Genomic DNA, 15,327 nt, shown 5'->3' with positions numbered 1-15,327 from the left:
CTGCAATCTCTGTGACGACAGAAAACTACCTTGGGTCGCGTCCATTGCGTCATCAGAGACGCTGGACGTGCGTGCATGCTGCACGTTGTAGTTTCCAGTAGACCTTGGCTCGTCCCGTGGGCCGAGGTCTTGGGGCCTGCTGACCCTGGGGGCTGCGTGGCCTGCTTTGAAGGTGGTGGAGCTGCATGAACTGCTTCCACCTGGAGCAAGAATGGCCCTGCCACAGCCCCGCGGTCTGCGGTCTGTGCAGGTGCCGAAAGCCCGTGCGATGCGTCGCTTCATATATGTGTACCGGCGAAGTTAGTGTTCGGAGTTAGAGAGAATGTCTTCGAGGTTGCAATGCACGTTCTAGCTTATTTATATGTTATATTTTCTGTTGTTTTCAGTGTAATTATGTCTTTTTCTTTTTTCCATGACGGGCAAGACCTAGAATAGGCTGGGCGCTCCCCTTCACAATTAGTGCAGCGTGGTGCTGCTGCACAGTTCTCTGAGCTGTGGTCTTTCGCAGAACATTTGGCGCATGTCTGGTGGCTGCGACAACTTTGAGATCCGTGGCTAAATCTCTTGCAGTTGTAACATTGGCGAGGATTTGGTATGTATGGACGGACATAAATTGTTGTGTAGCCCACTGCAATTGATTCTGGGAGCGTGGAACTGGTGAACGTAAAAAGATGCTTGGTTGGAATTTTCTTGTTGTCTTTGCGGATCTTTATCCTCTGCACTTTGATTACGTTTTCGTTAGCGAGCCCTTCCTGCATTTCTTCACTGAGTTCAATGAAAACCTCTGAGATAACACCGCGGACTGTATTTAAAGACCTGTGGGGTGTAATCGACACTTCAAAGTACCCAAATGCCTTGATGTTAGACAGTTTGGACACTTGGTGCTTCTCGTTCAGTTCTAAGAGCAAGCCTACACTAGCAAGTTTTGTAATCTTGTAAAAGGGGCCTAGGGCTTCTTTGAGGCACTTTGCAACGATGAAAGGGGAAATTGTCCTCGCTAGTTTATCAGGCTCTTCGCTACGAACAATGTGATACTTAGGAAATGTCTCTTTTGTTTTTGGCAAAAACTCTGCAGTTACATCGGTCCGTGCTCGCATCAGAGGACGATCGTGCTTTGAAAATAAAGGAACCATGAAAGGAATTAGTGTTCGGCCACGGTGGCAGCCACCCACCATGAAGCCCAACTAGGGGACACGACAAGAACTTTCATATTAGTCATGCCTATGCCAACCATATACCGTGACTATAGCCAAATATGGCAAGCTCAGGCCTAGTTTTTATCATCCAACGGGCGAGAGTGAGGGTGCGAAGTTACGTCAGCTGTTGTACCCTCGGAGCTGACGAGCACCGATAAGCCACAGAGAGCGCAACGCCGCCACACGGCCCCGCGCTTGCTCCGGCAGCCTTCGGAGCAGCCTGGTTACTTTTGGCAAAGACGGTACGTCCGGCGGACCCGGTGCGTTTGTCTTCGGGATACGACGGACGGATCCGGGAAATATTTTTCAGAGGTACGGCGGACGGACCCGATCGGTAGGGTTCATCCGACGGACCCAACGCATTTTTCTCCGATATGGGCCTTGGGATCCATCGGGAAAGCCGGACGGATCCGAGATCCCCAGATGTGGTTGTAGCAACTAGTAACGTTGGTAGCAACAACATGGTAGCCATATATGTAGCCAAATCGAAGTTGGTATGAGGTGTACGTGCGAGGTGCAAGAATTATGTACTAGATACTGCATATGTGAAATGTGACATTACAAAGAATAGTACAGTGGCAAGAATAGTGCCTAGAATGGGTGATATACTACGTGATGGCATGATGATAGGTTTACGTGAGTTGGACCGCGGCAGGGTGGCAAGCACGACCAGAGCGCAAGCGCATGTAATCGCGGTGTTGACGGCCAGCCCGCGGCCCGCACCGCCCGCTCATTTGGTCCTCGTTATTATGTGGATTAACGTCTACGACGGTCGTTATGTAGTTTTGATTCTTCAACGTTTCGTCACTTCCATCTGTGATGAGATGCGTCACGTAACGCATCGCTTTCTGCTCGCATTGAGGCTTGGTGCTGCAAGTTCTACGTAGTACATATATAAGCGGCGCTGAAAAAGCTGGGTGCCGCCGGCGTGTCTCTAGCCCAAGCATCGCGTCGTTCGTGTTTGTTGGAGGTGTGGTTTGTGCTTACCGTGAGATGCTGTGATGTACGGATTACGTCCTACTAGAGTGCTGTGTGAGACTATGAAGAGTGCTGTGATCAGTGCGCCGATGTCCGGACGGACATCAGTGTGTCCGTTTATGATCGGCGATGTTGCACGTGCATGTCAGTGTTTATTAGGTGCAGTGGTAATTTATTTACACGCGCTGTGCAACAATCAGACAAAAATAAGTCATCGACAATTTGTTAGCCTGCACTACAGAGCTCAAAACTCGGAAAATGGGAATGCACATGATGCAGTTTTAGCATGTTGGAGTGGACCGAAAAATAAGTGCCCAGCCCACACCGCCGGGATGCGCATTACTACAGGTGAAATGGTTCAGGTTTCTGTAAAATAGCTGCCTGGCACAGCACCTTCATAAATGTTCAGGCTTTGTACTATTGTTGAAGGCCACTTTATCATAATAAAGGAACGAATATGCTTTATGCGTTAATGACTAGTGCTTTTTCAACATATGTTCATTTTTTTTTCGTTTTTCCTTAGTTTCCTTTGTTTTTCATGCTAGACAAACACAAATAGTACACTTTTAAACTTGTCAGTCCAAAGCTGAACATGACTATCTGCAATGCATGTGACAGCTTTAATGCTAGAATGCAGTATGGTGTCTCTGTAATATGTTCTGTTGTCATGTTAGCAAGATTTTGCTTGCCTCTGTTAGAATAGATGAACAGAACCTTAGAACAACAGTCGTGCTGTACTCTTTGTCTTTCATGCACTTCGATAGGCCTTTATAGCAGTGAGTTCCAGAGAAACCTACACTCACGTAGTATGTGAGAAAACACAACTTGCCTGTTACTCATGCCCTACAATGGGCATTAATGGGTTGAAGGGCTTAAGTAAAATGTGAATCCATGATGGTAGACTTGTTGCACAGGTATGAAAAATATTTTATATATCAATATCAGAAAATAGTGACCAGAACATCAGAAATAAAAGCAGGATTCAATCTTCATCAGCATCACCATACTGTCGCAGAAGTGGTCCTTGAAGATTGCTCAGAATTGCGCGCACAGTCCACATCTGGTTGGCCAATGGAGCCAGTGAAATTGGCAAGGGTCGATCAAAATGTGATAACTCTTGATGCGCTGAATTCTCCTTTCAACATGAATACGAAGTGCCGCAATTTCTTGAGTCTTTTCAACTTCTTCGGCAGTGAATTGGTAATTTTGCAAAAAGGGTGGCAAGTTGAGCTCGGCACCAATTTCCTGCAGATCTCCAATGCGGAAACCTTTGTCAGCCATGACTACGTCGTCTTTACCAAATTGCAAGTCTAAAAAACCACTTTTAACTACGCACTCTCTGTCCGATGTACATCCAGAGAAAAGCTCGGACACAAAAGTTACAAAGCCATTAGGGGATACTCCAATGAGCCCCTTCAATGTATGTGTTGATTTGTAGCGTGAATACAGCTCTGAGTGACAAACGATGTTGGTACATTGCAGCGTATTTCTGTCGCATCAAGCAACACGCGTGTGGCAGCATAATTCTCAATGAATGCCTCTGGCATACTTCGGTTTATGGCTTTTCGTGACTGCCATATTGGCAATTCTGTCATCTGCAGATACATAAAATCCATCCATGATGAGAAGATTCGTGAGACTGTGCTTGTCGAGATTAATAGGTGGCCGAGATGCTTGTGAAAAAGATTCAGGCATAGCTTTACAAGAACAAGAAACAGCTCATTCTGCACGGTTAACTTACGTGGTCGGCCACTGTAGTCATCTGACTAATGGCTTGTGTCTCGTCTTTGATATTTTCCCCATTTTTTCCAGGGTTCAACAGCATGAAAAGAGAGTTGAAGCACTCGTAGCTGGGTAGTCAGTATTAAACTGAGTCATCATCCCGCTCTTGAAATTTTTCAACTCCTAAGGGCATAGAATCCTGTCTGAGTTGTTCTGTTTGGTTCCGAGACCTTATAAGCTCATTTCGAACAAGGCTTAGCTCCTGCTTTTGCATGTGGAGATTTAGCTCAGAGTCTTGTAGCTTCTTTTCGAGCCTTATGTAATTGATTTTGTGTGCTTCAAGCTCTGCCACTCTTTCCTTGCTTGTTGCAAGCTGTACTTGCAGTTCATGAAGTGAAGCCATGTTCATGGGGGAAATTTCCTGCAGTGGGGTTCTGCTTTGTTGCTCTCTAGGTGGAGTGTAATTTTCATCGAATGAGTTCGTAGGGCTTCTGCTCTGCTGCTCTGTATATTGAACAGTGGGAGATGCAGCCAATGATGGAACATCATTCTCATTTTCGACATTTTCCTGAGCATCATTTTGCTTTGTTGTCTTTCGCCGCCGCTTGGCAGGTCGTGGGCACTCAGTACGTTGACTTGGCGGTTTCCTTGATGTTTTTGATTGACTGAATGCAGACACAGATGGCACGGCTGTCTGACGCAGTAAACGTAAGCCACTGGCCACACTTATCCAAAAGTCGGAATCAATGAGATGTTTTGAGCAGACTTTAGTTGCCTTTGACACCTTGAACAGTAGCCCTTCGTCCCGCTTGATGGCCACTATCCACCGTTGTTTCATTCCTTCATCTGCAGGAAATCTGTGGAACGAAACCTGCAAATCAAAGGCTCGGTTGAAAATGTGCTCTTGTCTCTTTTATCAACACAAAAAGTAAAACGCAACTTGACCACAGCACACTGAAAATTTCTGGAGGTCAACTGAAAAACCATAGAGAACCATAGTGCCAGCTGAATACCTTTGACTAGTCCTCAGGGCATTTGTGGCAGGAGCTAAACACAAGGCATGATAAAGACGCCGTCCTGGTGGGATCGGGACGGTTTGATTAAGGGACCAGGTCCTTTCCGCTTTTTAAACATGACCGTGACCTAGCTAGAAATAGCTGCAGCCCTCAACAGACCACTGCATTACCGCGGAACGTATCCATAAGCTGAATACACGGGCTCGACCACGACCACGGAGGCCGCGTTTCAATGGAGGCGAAATGCTCAACGCGCCCGTGCGCCACGTGATTTCGGAGCACACTGAAGAACACCGGGTAGTCTAAAGAATCCAGAGCATTCCACTACGGCAATCCGTATAGCCTCAGTTGTTTAGAGACATTAAACCCCACAAACTACATCTGCTCCAGAGGTACGGTAACTAAAAATCGAAGCTAGAAAAAGCGACCGTGTATATCCCTCGGTAAAGCTCAGTAGCGATCGACACGGGCAAGAAACACACCTTGCCAAGCTATGCAGGCTCTTCGAGAACAGCAGTTTGGCCGCAGAGACAATTACGGATGTTTCGATTCATATTCAAAAGCGTAAAAAAACAGCGCCGTTTCGAGCACCGTGTGCACGCATACTATACCTTGTTCCCCGCTTCGTCCAGATATCCGGACTGGTTGCATAAGGGTACACAACAGTAAGTAGGCATATCGAGTCCGCCAGAACAGCATGGTGCGGCAAAAAAACACGAATAAAGCTTGTGTTGCGTTGGGTTTTATGGCGCATAAGCAACTAAGGCTATCATGCGCCAAGAGCGAGGTTAATGTATGTTCTGGTTGCAAAAGAGGAAATGGATATGTTTAATCTATAGTTTATTTAAAAAGCTTCCTTCTTCTAGGAAACTGAGAACAGATGTTAGGTTTACAAGTGCTCTTTCTCCTAAAAGCAAGGTGGGATGGAATGGGAAGGTATGATTGTAAAATATAGTAAAATGTTTTCTCCGTAGTGCCTCAAGTTTTGAGCATGTAATTAGAATGTGGTTTACAGTGAGTATCTCGTCGCATTCTTCACAGGTCGGTTTGTTATATTTCATTAGCAGAAAGTTATGTTGTTGTGTTGTGTTTTATGGCGCATAAGCAACTCAGGCTATCATGCGCCAAGCACAAGGTATATTATGGTTTTTTTTAAAAGGAATGAAGTGTTAAGATATCATAGTTTGTTCAGGAAGGATGTTTCTTCTAAGAAACTAAAAACACATGAAATGTCTACAATTGCATTCTCTCCTAGGAGAAGTGATGGATGGAATGGTATCTGTTTGGTGTAAAATAGAGTGAAATGCTTTTTCCGTAGCTTTTCGAGTTTTTTACATGAAATTAAAATGTGGTTTATCGTCAGTCCATGTCCACAGTCTTCACATATGGGTTCATCTTCTTTTTTGAGAATGTAACTATGAGTAAGATGCGTGTGTCCTATTCGAAGGCGACATAATATTACCTCCATGAAGCGTTTCTGGTGACTGCATGACTTCCATTCTTCGACAACTGGTTTCACGACGTGTAGTTTGTTGTTTATTTCATTTTTCCATGAGGCTTGCCATTTTTCCCTGAGCTTTTTTTGTATGAATTTCAAAACATCTTTGCGTGGTACATTTACTTTTTCTATTTTTGCTTTTCGGGCAGCTGCTGCACATTCGTCAGCTGTCTCGTTACCTACGATTCCGACATGGCTAGGTACCCAGCAGAATTTAATTTTGTAACCTCGTGTTTCGGCTGATGTTATACAATGTATTATTTTTCCCACTACAGGTTCTGTTGCATTTTTAGAGTGTAATGCTGTGATTAAGCTGAGGGAGTCAGTGTAGATTATACTCTTTTCAATATTGCATTTTATTATTTTTTCCACAGCTATGGATATGGCATAACTTTCTGCAGTGAACACTGATGCACAATTGGGCAACCTAACTGTTTTCTGGCGATTGTTTTCTACGACACCGCTACCAACATATGAGGTAGTTTTAGAACCGTCGGTATAAAATGTATTGTGGTCTTTGTATTTTTCCTCTAATGTCAGGAATTCTTGTAATATGTGTTCGTGTGGAGTTTGTTGTTTGTCAAACTGTGTTAAAGTAAGGTCGCATACACAGGGAAATTTATACCAAGGGGGTAATGGATCAGGGCATTGTGCAATGTCGGGGAGTGTATCGAGTATTTTTATTTCTTCGCACATCTGTTCGAAGCGGAGGAGGAGGGGTCTGACTGCTTGCGGTTTGTTGTTGAACAGGGTTCTGGACGGGCACTTTGTTACTATGGGGTAGCAGAGGTGTGTTGGTAGCGAACGGATCTTAAGAATGTATGAACAAGTTAGCATGGTTCTTCTGTCCTCAAGAGATGGTTCGTTGGTTTCTACATACAGACTTCGCACAGGCGACGTCCTGTATGCCCCGGTCGAAAGACGCAGACCTAGGTTGTGGACTGGGTCTAGTCGTTTTAGGTATGAGGGTCTTGCGGAACCGTAGACTATGCAACCGTAGTCCAAGCTCGAACGTACAACTGAACGATAAATCTGCAGAAGGCATGTCCTGTCGGCTCCCCAGCGTTTACGTGACAGCACTTTGAGTATATTTAAAGATTGGGAGGCTTTCTTTTTAAGGGTGTTTATGTGGGGGAGGAAGGTAAGCTTTCTGTCGAAAGTAATGCCTAGAAAATTATTTTCGTGTTTTACTGGGAGAGCAATGTCATCGAGGTAAACTGCAGGGTCCACTTGCAAACCTCGTCTAAGTGAGAATAAAACGGCTATTGATTTCTGTGCAGAGAACCTGAAACCATTTTTATCTGCCCATGTCGCTAGTTTATTCACTGTTAATAGAATTTGTCTCTCACACGTTGATACATTAGAGGATGTACATGCTGTTTGTAGGTCATCGACATAGACTGAATGCATGATGGTCGTTGGGATTATTTTTACTATGGAGTTCATTTTTACTATAAACAGCGTGGTACTCAAGATGCACCCCTGAGGGACACCATTCTCCTGAGTGAAACGTTTTGACAGAGTAGCACCGAGACGAACTTGGAAAGAACGGTCGGACAAAAACTCTTTCAAGCATTTTAACATTCTGCCGCGGATGCCAAGGTCTCCCAGGTCACGTAGGATTCCATACCTCCACGTCGTGTCATAAGCTTTTTCTAAATCAAAAAATACGGCAAGGCAGTGTTGTCTGCGTATAAATGCTTCTCGTACCGTATTTTCCAAGCGCACAAGATGATCAGTTGTCGAACATCCTTTTCTAAATCCACATTGGCGGGTGTCGAGAAGTTTGCGAGATTCAAGTGTAAACATGAGCCTGATATTTAGAACACTTTCAAACGATTTAGCGATACAACTCGTTAGTGCTATGGGCCTATAACTGCTTGGGGATGTTGGTGGCTTTCCATGTTTCAGTAACGGAACAATAATGGCTTTCTTCCAGGCCTGCGGTATTTCTCCTGACATCCATACCTTGTTAAAAAATTTTAAGAGTGCTTCAACTGAGGATTCAGAAAGATGGGCTAGCATTTGATAGTGTATTTCATCTGGGCCTGGTGCTGTACGTTTGCCGGAAGAGAGAACTGTGTTTATTTCTTGTAGTGTAAGGGGACTGTTGTATGATTCGTGAACGCTGCCAGTAGTAGGTAATTTCTGTCTTTCTGCTTGGCTTTTATACTTTAAAAATGATTCTGAATAATGTGATGAGCTAGATACCATGAAAAAATGTTCACCTAAAATGTCCGCTTGCTCTTGAATGCTTGTCTGGGTATTTGGGTCTGTAAGGAGAGGAACTGTAAACGGGGAGTACTTGCCATTTAATTTATTTACTTGTGCCCACATATCCTTGGATGTTATATGACTGTTTATAGAAGAGATGTAATGCTGCCATGAAGCTTTTTCAGCAGTACGACGCACATAGCAGGCTTTAGCTCTAGCCTTTTTGAAAATTAGGAGATTTTCTTGTGTGGGGTACCTGCGAAATATACTCCACGCCTTATTTTGTTTTTTCTTTGCCTCCCTGCAGTCTTTTGTCCACCACACTTTACAGTTCTGTCTCACAACTCCAGATGATTGAGGGATGGCTTGGCGTGCGGCGGCTAAAATACAAAAGGTAAATCTTTCATTTAACTCGTCGACATTAAAATCTTCGGCAAATAGTTTTCTCAAGTCGGCTTTCTCTTTAAAAAGCTTCCAGTCTGCTAAATGCAGCTTCCAACATCTTGGTTTGGTTTGAATTATAGATGGTGATGATGTTAGACTGATTGTTGTAGGTAGGTGATCACTTCCATGCGGATTATCAAAGACATCCCATTTAAGATCGCTAAGAACCGATGATGAGCAGAAAGATAAATCAATAAAACTCATTTTACCGGAGCTCGGGGAGCAGTAAGTGGGTTTTCCGGTGTTAAGTAAGCAGATATTATTGCACAGAATAAAGTCTTCTAAAATTTGGCCCCTCGTGTCAGTTTTTTCACTGCCCCAGAAAGAAGAGTGGGCGTTAAAATCGCCAACTACTACGCATGGATCTGGCAGTTGGCTGAAAAGGTCTTCGATATCATGGAGTGTTATTTTTAAGTGTGGCTCTATATAAATACTGCAAATTGTGATTGTTTTATACGTGATAAGTGTGGCAGCTACTGCTTCTAGCCGAGTTTTGAGCCTATGTTCACGAGATGCAATATTGTTTTTAACTATGATGGCAACACCGCCCGAGAGCCTGCATGCCTGCTCTCGATCACGGCGGAAGACTTTGTATTTTTTAAGAATATTCACATGTAGAGGACTCAGGTTTGTTTCCTGCAGACATAAGGCCACAGGTGAATGTGTTGCTAAAATGTCTTTTATGTCGCTTAAGTTATTAAGCAGTCCCCTGCAATTCCAGTTTATTACAAAAGCCATCTTAAGCTATATGAGTAAAATAGAGACTACGTTGTTTTTGGCCCCGTGATTCGGGGCTTGTCCTTTTTTGCACGCTCTAAGGAGTCCCGCCGTCTTGACGGCACAGGACTACCCTGTGTTGTCGTGTCCATCGCGTCTTCAGACACGCTGGATGACCGCGGACAACACACCGGAACGCTTGAAGTAGGCCTCCCCGTGTGAGAAGAGGCCTTGGGCCCCGCAGACCTGGAAGGTCGCGAAGCCTGCTTTGGGGGTGGTGGAGCAGCGCCAGCTGCAGCCACCGTGGGCGCGGATGGCTCCACACCAGGGTCACTACCCGTGACCTGGGCGGGTGCCGAAGCACGCTGTGACGCTGCGCCCTGTTGCGTCACAACGGAGTAAGTTGGGCTTTGGACCAATGAAAGCCGCTTTCTCGCCTCTCCGAATGTAATGTTCTCAGTGACTTTTAAGGTTACAATTTCTTTTTCTTTCTTCCATGTTGGGCAGGATCTTGAGTATGCTGGGTGGTTGCCCTCACAGTTTACGCAAAGGTTTGGTTCAGTTTGGCAGTTGTCAGTGGCATGTTCATTTGAAGCACATTTTGCGCAGGTGAGTCGGCCTCGGCAGCTGTGGCCATATCTCTGGCAGTTATAACAGCGACGTGGGTTAGGTATGTACAGTCTGAGTTGCAGCTTTGTGTATCCTACTTCAACGGAGTCTGGAAGGGTGCTCAGCGCAAATGTCAAGACGATGTGCTTAGTTTGGATCTCTTTGTTGTCTCGCCTGATCTTGATTCGGTAAACGTTGATGACATTTTGGTCCTTGAGTCCTTCGAGCAATTCTTCTTCGGTCAGAAACTTGAGGTCATTATCTGAAATGAACCCACGAACTGTATTGAGTGAGCGGTGTGGTGAGATTGTGACAGGGACATCACCGAATGATGTAACAGCTGCTAGCTTTTCGCACTGGTGGTTGTACAGCACTTCTAAGAGGAGGTCACCATTTGGTAGCTTTTTGACTTTGTAGCCTGGACCTATTGTGTCTGTGAGAGTCTTTGTCACAAGGAACGGTGAGACTTGACGGGCAGTTTTTTCTGCTTGTTCAGAGTGAATGACATGAAAGTGGGGGAAGCTGTTTACATTTTTAGTGAAAAACTTGTTCGTCACATCGGTGCGCCCTCTCTTGGCGGGAGGGCGATCAGTTGCGGAAAGGGAAGAAGCCATAAAATTTATTTTATTGTTCGGTTATGGTACCAGCCACCCACCATGGAGTCCAACAAGGGGACGGGACAGGTGCCTAAAAAAAGCCCTGCCCACGCCAGCTGTATACCTTAAATATAACCTAATATGGCTCAACTCAAGGTAGTCAGCCACACAAGGTTAACCCTCGCCGCCGGGAAGTAAGGAAAAAACCAAGAAGAGAGTAGAGGACAGGAGAGTTGTAGGATAGATGACAGGAAAGTGAAAGATGGAGAGGAGGACAGGAAAAGGCGACTGCCGATTTCCCCCGGGTGGGTCAGCCCGGAGGTGCCGTCTATGGGAAGCGTGGGCCAAAGTGGTGTGTTGCCTCCGCCGAGGGGCCTTAAAGGTCCAAACACTCGGCATCGGCTCAACCACCAGGATCCCCTTTTCCCCAGACACGACGATGCCACGCACGGCTAAGCGTGGGTGCTCGGGGTCCGTGGTGTCGCACAAAACACACAAACACCTGCTTTAACAGGTGCCCCCTGCGGGGACGAATAAAGCGGTCAGAGTGATGTAAAAGCTGGCAATACGGAGACGAGTTGCTGCGAGCGACTGCGTGTTCTCTGCCGCCAACCCTTTACAATGGCGCCGGCGGTCTGCTACGCACAGTGTTGCCTGAATTTTTGCAAAGCCCCTATTATATGTGCTCATTTTGGCACAAATAAAAGTTTGGCTAGTTTCGAAATTCTGGCCAGCAGTCCATTTGGGCTGTGGTATTTCTTTTTTTTTTTCAATTCCTTGCTTTTGCTCATTCTAGGGCTTCTAAAGAACCTTGCACAAGTGATGGCAAAGGTAGAAGAAAAAAATTGATTCCCTAACAGAAAAGGTCAACAGAATAGCACAAGCTCGGGAAAGTGCAGTGGATCCTTCAGCAAAAGTAGAGGTCCTTCAGTATTTGCCTCTCAAAAATGCAGGAGTGTCCAGTATGGAACACACTGGGCGATGAAGAAAGCAAAAAACCTTGACAAGTGCATATTTAGCTCATGTCAGTTCTGCTAGTGGGCTTTTTTTTCTTACTGCAGAGCTACACTATTATTTTCAATTGCTGTCACTTGTGAGAAAAGGCAGTTTACTTGCTGTGATGATCTAATAGTTGTAAGGCTTAGCTGCAAAATCCAAATGCAGTATCAAGTTCTAGCTGCGATGGCCTCATTTGGAGGAGCAAAAAATGCTGTGCAATGTTAGCGTACAGTGAAGTATACAAGATCTTTTAAATAATCAAGCTCTCTTACAATTTTCTCAGCCTGTGCTCTGCTTTGGGCTGTTAAAACAGCTAATAACGCATAATGCCAGCATTTTGGGGTATATAGTTGTGAGTAAAGGACTTATTAGCTATTGATGCATTATTCACTACGGCCCCAATTTTAGTTGTGTTTAGATCACCATCTAAAAGTTGCTTGTATTTTTTTCTGTTCAGATTTTGCACCTTGCTTTATTTAGAGGGTCGTGGCAAACGAACATAGTGCACCAAATGATGAAGCACTGCATCACGGACGAGTTGGCAAAGGAATATTGCCTAACTGGCCGAAAGGGCAAGAAGCCATTTTCAAACCTTATTTGTGTTGTGTTGTGTTGGGTTTTTTGGCGCATAAGCAACTAAGGCTATCATGCGCCACGAGCAAGGTGAAAGTTTTGTTTTGCAAGAAATGGGAAAATGAGTGTGTTAAAAACTAATTTGTTTAAAAAATCTCCTTTTAAAAACTTGGGTTGTTTTAGATCCAATGGCGCTTAAGCTGCCAACACCATGATGTGCCTAGCACAAGGTTTCAGTTTCTCTTAGTGACGTATGTTTCATTTTTTCCTACAGTTTGTGTAAAACATTTGCTTCCCTTATGAAACTAAAAACACAAGATAAATCAACAAGCCCATCATCATCTAAAATCAGTTTAGGGTGAAAAGGAATGTATTCTTTGTAAAATTTTGCAAAAAATTTTTTTCTTATCCTTTCAAGACTTGCGCATGTGAATAAAATGTGGTTAATAGTTAGTTCCTCTCCGCATTTTTCGCATCGTGGTTTCTCTTCTTTTTTCAACAAAAAATTGTGTGTCAGGTGCGTGTGTCCAATGCGGAGACGGCATAGGATCACTTCTATAAAACGCTCCTGATGCCGGCACGACATCCATTCTCCCAAAATGGGCTTTACTAAGTGTAGTTTATTTCCCACTTCACTGTCCCAGGCAGACTGCCATTTTTCTTTTAATTTGAGATGTACAAGTTTCGTACAGTCTTTGTAAGGTATGCTTATACTCTTTATTTGCTTGTCGCGGGCTTCAGCAGCACATGTGTCTGCTCTGTCATTGCCTTTAATGCCCACGTGACTCGGGACCCAGCAGAATTTTACGTTGTATCCTCGAGCTATGGCTGTTGTTATATTGTGTATTATGTTTCCAAGTAAAGGAGCAGCTGCATTTCTGGAATTTAGAGCTGTGAGAACACTTAGAGAGTCTGTAAATATAATGCTGTTTATGACATTCTCTTTTAATATTTTCTCTACGGCAACAGAAATGGCATAGGATTCAGCAGTGAAAATAGACGCACAGTGTGGAAGTCTTATGAGTTCCACAGAATCTCCTTGCACAACTGCACTTCCTGTGTACACAGCAGTTTTAGATCCATCGGTATAAAAGTCTGTGAAGTTTTTGTACTTTTCCTGCAAGTTCAGGAATTCCTGAATAATGTGCTCTTGTGGGGTTTTGGTTTTTGGAAACTGTGTGAGAGTGAGGTCACAGATTTCAGGAAAACTGTACCATGGAGGTAGAGGGCTGTTGTTTTGTGCGACATCAGGCAAGGTGTCCAGGATCTGCAGCTCACTGCACATTCCTTCGAATCGCATGATCAGTGGTCTTGTTGCTTTGGGTTTATTTGTGAAAATTAATCGAGAGGGGCAAGTTGTGACAACTGGATAGCAGAGGTGTTTTTCCTGTGACCTTATTCTTAGAATGTAAGCACATGTGATGGCTATTCGTCTGTCTTCCAGTGAAGGCTCATTTGTTTCTACATACAGGCTGCTTATAGGGGATGTTCTGTATGCACCGCATGCAAGGCGCAGACCTGTACAGGGTTCAGTTTTTTTAGATATGAAGGCCTAGCTGAGCCGTACACTATACTCCCATAGTCCACGCGGGAGCGTACAACAGAACGGTATACATGTAAAAGACATGCCCTGTCGGAACCCCAATGTTTCCGCGAAAGAACTTTCAGTATGTTAAGAGATTTTGAGGCTTTCTTTTTTAGTGTGTTTATGTGAGGTAGAAATGTGAGTTTTTTATCAAAAGTAATGCCTAGGAATTTGTGCTCTTCTTTTAATGGTAATTCGGTTCTATTTAAGTGCAAGACAGGGTTGTTCTGAATACCCCGTTTGAGTGAAAACATAACTGCCACCGTCTTTTGGGGGGAAAACTGAAACCCATTTTTGTCGGCCCATGCCACTAGTTTATTTATTGTTATTTGTATTTGTCTCTCACACGTTGATATATTGGCAGAGGTGTAGGCTATCTGGAGGTCATCTACGTAGAGTGAACACATAATGGAATTTGGGATTTCATTGATAATGGAATTGATTTTTACAACAAAAAGCGTTGTGCTTAGAATGCACCCCTGAGGTACTCCATTCTCCTGAATGAAGCTTCTTGACAAGGTGGTACCGAGGCGCACTTGGAATGAACGATGTGAAAGAAAGTCTTTTAAAACACTGAGCATTCGACCACGGATGCCCAAAGCTGCTAGATCACGTAGGATGCCGAATCTCCAAGTTGTATCATATGCCTTTTCTAGATCGAAGAAAACAGCAAGACAATGCTGTCTATGTATAAACGCCTCGCGGACAGTGTTTTCGAGGCGTACTAGGTGGTCCGTAGTTGAGCATCCTTTCTTAAAACCGCACTGATGAATATTAAGAAGTTTACTTGATTCTAAAATAAAGGTTAATCTAGTGTTTAAAATACTTTCAAAAGATTTTGCTAAACAGCTAGTTAGGGCTATAGGCCTGTAACTCCCAGGACAGGTCGGCGGCTTGCCGGGTTTTAGGAACGGCACAATTATGGCTCTTTTCCAAGTCTCCGGTATTTTAGCTAGTACCCAGATTTTGTTAAAAAACTTTCGAAGCGCTTCTACAGATGCTTCTGATAGATGGGCGAGCATCTCATAATGAATCTCATCAGGACCAGGTGCAGTTTTTTTACCGCAAGCGAGAACATCTTTCAGTTCTTGCAGCGTAATCAGCCTATTGTAAGGTGTGTTCGTGCTGCCCCTCGTAGGAAGCCTATATTTTTCAATCCTGTCCTTGTACTTTAAGAATG

General features: G+C 44.3%; 1 long non-coding RNA gene and 1 pseudogene across 1 annotated transcript in view; both read right to left on the bottom strand.

The window, feature by feature from the left end:
• Positions 1–3,086: 3,086 nt before the first annotated feature.
• On the bottom strand, positions 3,087–4,734 carry LOC146188855 (uncharacterized; annotated as a pseudogene).
• Positions 4,735–4,747: 13 nt separating this feature from the next.
• The window catches only part of LOC146188851 (uncharacterized), a 94,637-nt gene continuing 84,057 nt past the window's right edge, over positions 4,748–15,327 (bottom strand). The window contains exon 4 of the long non-coding RNA XR_014707609.1: positions 4,748–4,767. This is a non-coding gene — a long non-coding RNA (uncharacterized LOC146188851). The remainder of the gene's footprint in view (positions 4,768–15,327) is intronic.

The sequence above is a fragment of the Amblyomma maculatum genome, chromosome 5 (genome assembly GCF_055883805.1).
Source record: "Amblyomma maculatum isolate TAMU_Amacu chromosome 5, ASM5588380v1, whole genome shotgun sequence".
Classification (NCBI taxonomy): domain Eukaryota; kingdom Metazoa; phylum Arthropoda; class Arachnida; order Ixodida; family Ixodidae; genus Amblyomma; species Amblyomma maculatum.
Note: the sequence above shows the minus strand (reverse complement) of the source record. Positions and strands in the feature narration are given on the sequence as shown.